The sequence below is a fragment of the Vulpes lagopus genome, chromosome 10 (assembly GCF_018345385.1).
Source record: "Vulpes lagopus strain Blue_001 chromosome 10, ASM1834538v1, whole genome shotgun sequence".
Classification (NCBI taxonomy): Eukaryota; Metazoa; Chordata; class Mammalia; order Carnivora; family Canidae; genus Vulpes; species Vulpes lagopus.
Genome location: NC_054833.1, coordinates 24,833,305 through 24,845,085, shown reverse-complemented (window position 1 = coordinate 24,845,085; position 11,781 = coordinate 24,833,305).

The following is an 11,781-nucleotide window of genomic DNA, read 5'->3' as shown; positions in this document are numbered from 1 at the left end:
GCAAGCATTATATTTTATTCATCTCTTAATTTCCCACACAGACTGACATGATGACTGACATATGGCTTAATAGTGTAAGTTAAATTGAATTGATTTTATTGAATAATTTTCAGTTAGTTGGATTTTCCTTGAAGTAAAAGAAATCTCATACTTCATTATCATACATATTCACAATGTGTGTTAAGTTGCTTAACATATAAAATGTAATTAAAACGTCAGATCTACCTAAAATCTCTGCCTTAGGCTTCTAATTAATTAAGATGGGATCAGATTGTGCTCACTTTACATTTTAAGCCTTTAAGGGGCCAACACTTAAATTGATGTAAGATGTTGGGATTCAGGAGTGAATGGTCAAGAAAGAGTTACTGAGATGTCTTTGGTGCAAAGACCATTTTATTAAAGCACAGGGACAGGACCCATGAGCAGAAGAGCTGCACTGGGATTGTGAGGATATACACTTTTAAGTTGGGAGGGGGTTAAGTTTAGTATAAGTCTCTAAGGAATTTGGAAGTCTCTAAGGTTTCCAAGACATTGAGGTGTCATCTACTACTGTCCAGTAAACCCTTAGTCATGAATGAGACTCTTGAGATGTAAATCAGTGGGCTCTACGTTTGGAGAATGACTGCTAACATATATCTTAGGAAGTAATGATAAAGGAACTTTCCAAAGGGATTTTCATGCTAAAGAAGACTTACAGGATCCTGGAGGTCTGTTAATGTCAAGCTAAGGCTGCCTTTTGCCTCTAGCAAAATATTAACACCAAAGCAATTGAGTTTCTGAAGGAAAGTCATTCTGCCTATCTCAAGTACTTGTCAGTGGTCTGTAAGTTGTAAGGGAATTTAATTTTTTTTACATTTCTTTTACTTTTGTTCTCCACAACAAAAATGACAGATTTTTTTTTTGAGGAGATACTTTGTTTTAAAATATTGATTTGATAGAATCAAAAGACAATAGCATTCTAAGTTCCATGTAATTACTCAAAGAGAATATACATTTGTTGTTTTCCTTCTTAAAGATTTTATTTGAGAGAGAGAAAGAGGTGGGGGAGGGGGAGGAATAGAGGGAGAGGGAGAGAAGATAATCTCCAGCAGACTCCCACACTGAGTGCAGAGTGCCATGCAGGACTCCATCCCAGGACCCTGAGATCATGACCTGAGCCAAAACGGAAAGTCAGACATTAACCAACTGAGCCACCCAGGCACCCCTACATTTGTTGATTTGTAAAGTAGTTTCTCTAACAATAGGTGTTCCTAAAATTGTGAGGACAAAGTATATTTGTCTCCTTGTGAAAAAATATTTTCATTTATCCTATGCCCCTGGCTGTTATGATCAGCAACAGGCAAAAAATAAAATTTAAATGAATTCTTCAAATTAAGTTAGCTACCCAACTTTAAGACTTACTGTAAAGCCATAGGAATCAAGACAGTCTTATAATGGTGACGGAGTAGAGAATTAGATCAATGGAACAGAATAGAGAGCCTAGAAATAAACTTACACAAATATGGTCAACTGATCTTTGACAAAAAGGCAAAGGTAATACAATGGAGAAAAGTCAGTCTTTCAACAAACAGTACTGGGACAACTAGATATCCATATGCAAAAAAAAAAAAAAAAAAGAAAAAAAGAAAGAAAGAAAAAAGAAAAAAAAAAGAAAGGATCTAAATATCAGCCTCATTTCTTTTACAAAAATTAAAAACAAATTATAGACCTGAAGGTTAAATGCAAAACTATAAAAATCTTAGAAGATGACGAGGAGAAAATTTAGGTAACATTGGGTTGCAACAAGATCTAAAAAAGATATGACATCAAAACAAAAAAAAGATACGACATCAAGAACTTGACTAGTGAAAGAAAAAATTATTAGTGGAACTTCATTGAAATGAAAAATTTCCACTCTTTAAAAGAGACTATTAAAAGCATAGACATTCATAACATGCAAAGAATTCTTAAAGATCAGCCATAACAAAACAACCTGATTAAAAAGTGGGCAAAAGATCTGAACAGAAAACTCCACTGAAGAAGATATACAGATGGCAGATAATTATATGAAAAGATGCTCAACATCATCTGTCACTAGGGAAATGCAAATTAAAACAATGAGATACCGCTCTACACTCCTTAGAGTAACTACAATCAAAACATTGGGAAAGGTGTTCAGGAAAAGGAACTCTCATGCCTTTTTGGTGGAAATGCAAACTGGTACAGTGAAGTAGCTAAATGATTTTACCCTGCAGTTCAGCCATCTCATTCTGCAGTGTAAATGCGTAGCATTGGGTTTTTTTTTTTTTTTATTGTAATGCAAGTGTCTGACATTAAGGTTCTGATGGCTGAAGCATCCGGGTCAAAGGCAACCTGTCAAACAAATGCATTGCCAGCTGTAAGACAGCTACTAGGAAGGCAACTAGGTAAGGTATAAAGCCACCTTCACCCATGGAGTTTCCTTTCAGGAAAGCCAACCTAAATAACTGACCGCTTAAGTGGCCCCGCTTCTCCCTTTCTACACTTTAATTCCATTCATATGCTTTAAATTCGCCAATAGTGAGCCTGAGAAACTACATACCCTACCCCTGGACCCTAATAAAGGCAGAACCCCAGGGCTATTCTCCATCCTTCTCTCTCAATCAGAGACATCTCTGTGTGGCCCTAAGGTGGCTACGTATCCCCTATGACTCTTGTGAGGGATGAATCTTAAAGTTCCCTGAGGGTAATTGCTAAAGTGCATCCTCCCATCTTATTAAGAACCACAAGGACGGTCTAGCTGCCACACTGACTGGTGGAGGAAGTGTCTGTGGGGCATTCCTAGGCAACAGCATCACTATCAATAGGCTGAGACTGACACGACACACTCCTTGATATCTGTCCAAATGAGTTAAGAACGTGTCCGCACAAAAAGCTGCAAACAGATGTTTATAGCAGCTTTATTCATAATTGCTAAAATCTGGAAGCAATCAGGATGTCCTTCAGTAGGTGAATGGATAAACAAACTGAGGTACACATGGACAACAAACTCCAATTCAAGAATAAAAAGAAACGAGCTATCAGGCTATGAAAAGACAGTAAAAAAAAAAAATATATATATATATATATATATATATATAATACTTCTATATATATATAGAAAATATATATATAATACTTCAATATATACATATTGCTAAGTGAAAGAAGTCAGTCTTAAAGAGCCACATATTATATGAGTCCAACTCTATGGCATTCTGGAAATGGCAGCACTATGGCTAGAATAAAAAGATTGGTGATTATCGGAGGTTTGGGGAGAGGAGAAGGATGACTAGGTGGGATAGAAGGGATTTTTAAGGAAGTGAAATCATCTTTCTGTATGATACTGTATGATACTGGAATGGTGACTACCTGACATTATAATTTGTCAAAACCCATAGAGTATACGATACAGAGTGAACCTTAACATACTAATGTATCAATATTGGTTCATCAACTATAACAAATGTACCACGCTGATGCAAGATGTGGATAATAGGAGAAACTAGGAGTATAGGGGTTCTAGGAGAACCATCTGTATTTTCTTCTCAATTTTCTCAAAAACTAAAACTGCTTAAAAATAAATCTGCTAATGAAAAAAAGAACAACAAAACCTAAAGCCCAGTTTATTTTCTAAAACATCTATATAAATTAAAATAAAATTTATGGGATCCCTGGGTGGCTCAGCAGTTTAGCGCCTGCCTTCAGCCCAGGGCCTGATCCTGGAGACCCGGGATCGAGTCTCACGTCAGGCTCCCTGTGTGGAGCCTGCTTCTCCCTCTGCCTGTGTCTCTGCCTCTCTGTTTCTCTCTGTGTCTCTCATGAATAAAGAAATAAATAAATCTTTTAAAAAAATAAAATTTATTACTGAATATTTGGGCTGTGAAATCAGAGTAAGTTTTAACTCAAGATCTCCAGCATGAGTAGTCTGCTTCACACTATCTGAACTTCAAGTCCAAGAAATACATCTACTTTTTTCAATGCTCAGCTTATTTTTGGCATATAGATTAATTTTCCGGTAGAAATATATATATACATATATATTATATTTCCAGTATATATATATATATATATATATATATATATATATATATATATATAATACACATTTCTAATACATCTTATCACATATATATATTTCTACGGAAATATAAAAAAATATATATATACGTGATAAGACGTATTAGAAATGTGTATTAGATACCTCGAGATTTGTCAATTAATACTTCTCTGATAAATGTGTACTTGAGAGTAATCCGTTGGGAGAATGCAGCTGAGATGACCGTAGTCCTTTTCTTTAAATGTCGCGTGGGGATTAAAAGAGATCCTGCATAAGGTCTCCTCAGCACAGCGCCCGGTTGTATGGAAGGAGTGAGAAGGAAACCACCTGACTGGCCAGATTACACGTGCGAAAGGAATTCTTCAGGTCCAAAGGGGATTTTGTGAAAACTCTTCCTCCTTTCTCTGTTCACCAGATTGCCCTCCTCACAGGGGTCAGCAGGTACTTCTATATGGGTCAGAGACTCAGGTCTCTTTTCCCCCTAAGTTAGCAGAGTATATGCAGTCCTCTGCATCCCATTGTGGACGGGCCTGCCGCTCTTCTGAGGATTTAGTTCTGTCTCTTTTGTGGTCTAGTTAGAGTTTCTACTCTAGTGAGGCCGATTTTGGTATTCAATGTATTTCAAAAAAAAAAATACCCATTTCATTTTCCTAAGTGTTTTAACTTTATTTGCATAAAGTTGAACAAAGTCATATGTTACGATTTTTTGAAAAACATTTCATTTACTTTTAAGAAGATAATTACTAGACACTGTCCAGCAGCAAGTCTCCCTTCTATCTCCATCTCAGCTGCTTAGGAGTCTTTTCTAGGCATCATCACTATAAGCAACTTATGCAACCTTGCAACCTCACACAATACAACAATATTCTATATAGTTGGCTTGCAAGGTCCCCATGAGCATAGTTATGATGTCAAGTCTGACGTCACAGGTTTGAGTTCAGAAAGTATATTCCTCACTGTTACTCTTACAGAAGTTGCTAATCCCCAAAGCAACTGCATGCCTCTTTTGCCCAATAGCACATTAAGTGTTAGAGTAATTCCTTGGTATTTCCTCAGTCCTTTTCCTAAAGGTAATCAGCTCCTCAGAGGGATTCTGATTTAAAAACGAAATCTCGGGACGCATGGGTGGCTCAGCTGTTGAGGGCTGCCTTGGGCTCAGGGCGTGATCCTGGGATCCGGGATGGAGTCCCATGTAGGGCTCCTTGCAGGGAGCCTGCTTCTCCCTCTGCCTGTGTCTCTGCCTCTCTCTCTGTCTCTGTGTCTCTCAGGAATAAATAAATAAAATTTTAAAATAAAATAAATAAAAACAAAATCTCAGGTGACCACTCAGAGAAATAAAGAAAGTAGAGCCCCCAAGTTCCTGAACTAATGCAGTCGTATTTCATCTGCTGAAATTCACCTGGTATGAAATTTCAGAAAAGAATGAAGTAGTTCGTATTGTGTAACATTTTGGGGATGCAACTGGAATCCTTTGAATGCTCAGTTAGGCAGATGGCTGAAGGAACACACAATTGGGAGACAGCACTGATTAAGGCAAATCAGGGAACAGTCAATAAGAGCTCGCTTGTTTGTCTTTCAGCATTTATAAAAAATACACAAATGGTACTTAATGTACACAACACAGATTAAAAGATTTTTTTTTAGAAAAAGATTTATAACTAGATACCTGGTGGAATTATTTGTTTTTGTTGATTCTTTGGTCAAACAAATATGTAACAAAAGATTTAATATCAACAGAAGAAGAGAAAAAGCAAGCAGAAGAGAATGATGTGTTAAAAGGGTATTCCCCACCATTAGTGAAAATTAGGATATAATATTTTCCACCTAGGAATACTTAGCATGTGCTGTTATATAATGAATTTATCTGCGCCACCAATCCCAAATTGCTAACATCTAGGAGATTTGAAAGTCAAAGAGTCAAATGATTGATTAAAATTTAACACACTATACTAAATTCAAACTGAAGTAGAGAAATAGGAAAATTGAAGAATGAAATCTGCCCAAAGATAGGCATTAAGGAGGGCACATGATGCCATGAGCACTGGGTATTATACACACAACTGATAAATTATTGAGCACTATATCTGTAACTAACTGTGCTAGTTATGTAAACTAATAGGTAGGCTAATTGAATTTAAATTTAAAAATCTGCCCAAAGCCACTAGAAAAAAAAGTCCTCATTGTTTCTGACCAGTTACAGGAGACTACGGTTCTTCTATTTCGTCAATGTATAAACGTAATTACCTGGTGATTCAAACAATTACAGCAGTCCTTTTCAAATTCTTACAAGTCTTTCGTTAGTTCATTGTTTTATCATTTGCTTGATTTCTACCGAATATGCGCTGTGACAATTTGGGAAATATATCACATTGGTTTTTCTCTGTGCTTCCTAGAAAAGTGTCTAAAGGGGTACGTTTTTAGAGATACCAGGGAGAACAGAGATTCTGAGTTTGTTCTTTGACATGCAATTTGCCTTATGGGCAAGACTCTGGTCAGCATGCACCCACGTGGATCCTGCAGGAGGCCACGCCCGGACACCCAGGTAACTCCACTCTGGTGGTAACACATGGTCTATACTATTTTAGGCTCTGTATTAACACCATTTGACACCTTTATGCAATGTTTTTCAACCCCAGCGCTGTATGACACGACAGCCTGGTTTCAATCTGTGCAGTGGAGCCCGGGTGTCTGCATTTTTAAAGCTGTACAGGTGTTTCTGATGTGAGATCTGAGCAGGAAATCATGGCCGTATGAATATCTGGGTTTCCACACTATCGAGGATCTTACTTCATCTTCCAAAGCCATGCTGGGTGACTTCACAGGATCCAAGTTGCAATGGTAGATCTCATATATAGAAGGGATCTGGCTAAAGGGAATGAGGTAAGAGGTAGATGTTTCCATTGCATACCCTTCTGCAACATTTTAAATTACATAGTAAATTAAAAAAAATAAATGATTCAAATTTAAAAATAGGCATTTTAAACATGGGGCTTTGGAGAATTTTGTTAGGAGACAAAGAGCTATAGGGAACCCCTAAAATTATGAGATTTATCATATGTGGAGCTGGCCTCCGGGCAACTTTCTGAATTTGAGCTGTTCAAGGGTTTCTGAAGCATTTTCCAGAGTTACATTCACATGGGACTTAAATACATGGGAAACTCTCTATATACCTTTTGCATAAGAAACAATAGTTTGCTCCTCGAGGGGCAGTTCAGAGGGCTATTAAACTTCTCATTCCTTTGATAGGGCATTCAAAAGCAGTTCTTGACACTAAAAACAGTTATAGAAAAGGACTATAAAGGGGCAGCCCCGGTGGCTTAGAGGTTTAGCGCTGCCTTCATCCCAGGGCGTGATCCTGGGAACCTAGGATCAAGTCCCACGTCGGGCTCCCTGCACGGAGCCTGCTTCTCCCTCTGCCTGTGTCTCTGCCTCTCTCTCTCTCTCTCTCTCTCTCTGTCTCTCATGAATAAATAAAAAAATCTTTAAAAAAATAAAAAGGACTATAAAATGCTTTCAGGAAAAGAGAAAGTGCATCAAGAGGCTGGTCACATAATGGCACATAATGGCAAAGTATCCTCCCTGTTATCTCTAAAAATGTACCTTCTTAAAAAATAATTTGCAAGCTAAGGAAGATGAAGTCACTTAGCCAATCTCAGACAGTCTGAAAAAAATGGCAGACCTTAGATTTAAACCCAAATCTCTCCGTTCAAAGTCTGTCTTTTCCATTGCATCAAGCTTCATAGCCCTTTATACAAAGGCTTGAAAGGGTTAGAGAAGGAAAATGAAGAGCTTCAAGGCTCAAGAAGTCTAAGTCTAGTAAAGATGATGCGATTTTGGAATTTTTAGTCAAGGCCATAAAATGAAAGATCTTAAGTCAATATGATGTTTTGTTTTGTTTTGTTTTTTTTTTTGTCAGAGATGATCAGCCTGAGAGTAGAGAAAGATAAAAAGAAAATCTCTTGCTAGAGGGTTTATATGGGCCATGAGAACTCCCTGTAGGCCAGCTGTGAAGGCTCGTCCCTCTGTGACCATGGAAGACCCACTTGAGTCTAACCTTGGATAGAGGCTGTTATCCAGGGACATGGTGGGCTTCACAGCACGGTTCATTTTGGACCTTCCTGAAATTATGACTTTGGGCATGGTTTGTCCTGTCTCAATTTTCTAATCTGGAAAACGGAAAGGAATATCTAAAGGGGTAAAGTGTACCATTTGGAGAATATGCAATGAAATCACAAAAGGTGTGTGCCCGGCATGTCATGGATGTCTAATCAATGTGAGCTCCTTCTTCCCCCATTTTGCAGGACATCTCCAGAGGCTCAATCTTTTGTCTGTTTTTAAAGTAAGTTCCAAAATTGTGTGGAAAGAGGATAAAAGTTTTGAAAAAGAAAAAAATTTTTTTTTTCTTGAGAGCTACAATTACGGGCCGTGGGAGATGATGAGGTGTCAATGTAGGTTTAGTCGTTGTTACGAATGTACGACTCTGGTGAGGGCTGTTGATCGTGGCTGGGGCTTATGGGAAATCTCTGTACTTTCTTCTCAATTGTACTGTGAACCTAAAAGTAAAATGAAGCCTATTTTTAAAAGGAGAGAGAGAATATAAAGAAAAGAGGAACGAAAACGTTTTTAAAAAGCAATTTGTAAAAAGAAGCTATAATGCACGAAGACCGATAGAAACTAAACCCCAGATGCCACAGGCCACACACCCAAGACCCTCTCTACTCCCACCAGTCGGTTAGGGGACAAATCTCATGAATTATCAATAGAAAAGTCTAGAGCCTTGTGTTTTACCGCCTCTCGCCAGCGAGTCTTTGCCTGTGTGCACAGGTGCCTACATGCATTTTAACTTGTGATCTCAACGGTTTTTGCTGCCTTCTTCTGTATTTTGGTCTCCCTGTGTGAGACCTGGCTCTTCATAAGCCATAGTCACCCTAGTAACTTTACTTAATTCAATATTTTGATGTTTTTTAAACACACAGAACATGTTCTAACACTAAAGAATTATGATTCAGTGACTGCCACGAAGCCTCAGGCTGACTTTCACAGGTAACAAAAGCCTATGAAGACACCACTTGGGAGTAGGGAGGGGCTGGTAATAAAATCTAATTGGGTGCGCTTTATCGGGTAGCTTCGCTCTGTTTTAAGGACAGGATTTCAGACCCGATAATAATGACAATAATCTCTCGATTTATGTAGAAGAGTGTTTCAGATGATATTAATAGGGAAGCAGTGCTTACATTTTATATTGGGTGTACAGTTCCCCAGGGAGACAAAATCCTAAGCTGCGGTCTCAGTGCTGCTCTTATTGGTCCACCTGGATCAAAAATACAAGAATTCAGGGCTTCAGATATACTTTGGCAGCAGGTTTTCCAAGCATTATGAATGTTTATATTCCTCGGCAGCAGTTTCAGTGGTTCCTGGGGTTTTAATTGTTTTGCTTTGCAGACTGCTGAGTAAACTTAAGCCATCATCATTGCAGTACGAAGTTAAACACTGCTCGGCCACACCTCCGCACGGCATTCCCACTTGCCCCAGAATGGTACTAGAAGCTGCGGAAGCGATCTGCAGACGAAGGGTCTGAATTTCTTGGTGAGAATATTAAAAACACACACCTTGCTGCCTGGCACTAGGCAGTAGACGCTCAATGACTGTGTGTTGACTGAATAGGATTCAAACCAGCTGACAATCTCCCAGTCTGCGGCTAATCTCCGGCTGCATTCACTTTTAAGATTTTGTTTGTTTGTTAATTTATTTATTTGAGACAGAAAGAGAGAGAGAGCCAAGTAGAGGGAGGAGCAGAAGGGGAGGGTCCAGGAGGGGGAAAGTATCTCCGTGCCGAGTGCGGAGCCCCATATGGGGTGGGATCCCAGGGCCCTGAGATCATGACCTGGGCTGAAACCAAGAATCTGATGCTTAACCGACGGAACCGTACAGTCGTCCCTGCTGCATCCACTTCTTCAAGGAGGTGACTCACACAATTTTACTTGGCTCCCCAACTCTCCCTCATTCTCTGGTAACATTTCCTGTGTAGGTCCCCATGGCGGATGGCGTTCTTCAGAAGCAGGCTGCCCCAGGAAGGGCAGGGCCTTGAGTGAGGAGGTTCCCCATGGCTACAGCAGGCCCTGAAGGAACGGACAGCTGGGGTGTCTGTGTCCTTATCCCCGTATCGGGCATGGAATACTTTCTTTAAGGGGGGTCTGGACCATGTATCTGCTTCTGCCACAATAACTCACTTCCTTTATACCTGGGTCCATCCAAGGAAGAGCTGTAACTTCCTCTCACAGAGGGCCAGAACTTTCCATCTGCTCTGAAGCACCATCACCACTCTCTTGAGTACCCATAGCACCTGCGACCTCTTCTTCCCCACCCCCAGCCCCCCCACTGTCCTTTCTGGCTACAGACACTCTCAAGCCTCTCACATTAGGAGAATTTTAAAAAATCCTCTCTCTTAAGACACTGCCTACTGCTCTCCTTCCTTCCACTGTCAAGATTCTAGAACTAGGAATATGTACTATCTCAATGCTCGTGACCCTTATTCTGTTGCTGATCAACAGCTTTCCTGGCTATAATTCATATACTATACAATTCAACCATTTAAAATGTGCAGTTCAAGCGTTCAGTATATTCACAGATACGTGCAATTCTCACCACAGTCAGTTTCAGAGTATTTGCATCACCTCAAAAAAGAAACCCTGTAGCTGTACTCCTTTATCCTCTCATTCCTCCTCTGGGGTCCTAAGGAATATGTCTGTTTATGTAAATTTCTGAGTTTGTAAATTCCTTATTTTGGACATTCATATGAATGGAACCATATAATCTGTGGTCTTCAGTGACTGGCTGCTTTCCCGCAGCATAATGGTCTTGAGGTTCACCCATGATTATAATGTCTTGGTGCTGCATTACTTCTTACGACCAAATAATAGTCCCTTTATGGACCTGCCGCAGTTGCTCATCCATTCATCAGTTGTTGGAAATGTTGGTTATTATGAAGATTCACATACAAGTTTCTATATGGACATCTGTTTTTTTCTTTCTTTTCGGCATATACCTAAGAGTGGACTTCCTGGGTCATAGGGTAACTCAACATTTAACCTCTTAAGGAAATGCCAGACTGTTTTCTAAAGGGACTGTGCCATCTTACATTCATACCAGCAGGGTATGAGGATTCTGATTTCACCACATGCTCACCAAAATTTGTTATTATCTTACTTTTTCATTCTTGCCATCCCGTGGGTGTAAATTGGCCTCTCATTATGGTTTCATTTCTCTTTCTCTGATGACTAATAAGCTCAAGAATCTTTCATGTGCTTATCAGCTATTTGCACATTTTCCTTAGAGAAATGTCTGTTCACATCCTTTGCTTATTGTTAATTAGGTTACTTATTTTTGTGAATCAATTATAAGTGTTCTTCATTTAACCTGGATGTTAATTTCTTATCCGACATATTATTTACAAAACTTTTCTCCCACTCTGTGAGTTGTCTTTTCATTTTATTGTTAATCAATGCATAAAAATCTTTAATTTTCCTGAAGTCTAATCTATTTTTCTGTTGTAGTTGCTGCTTGTGCTTTTGGTGCCATTTCTAAGAATTCTTGGTCAAATAAAAGATTATGAAGATTTAGTCTGTGTTTTCTTCTAAGATTTGTGTAGTTTTAGCTCTTATATTTAGAGCTAGATGTTACTCCATCATGAGTTAATTCTTGAAGATGGCATATGGTAAAAATCT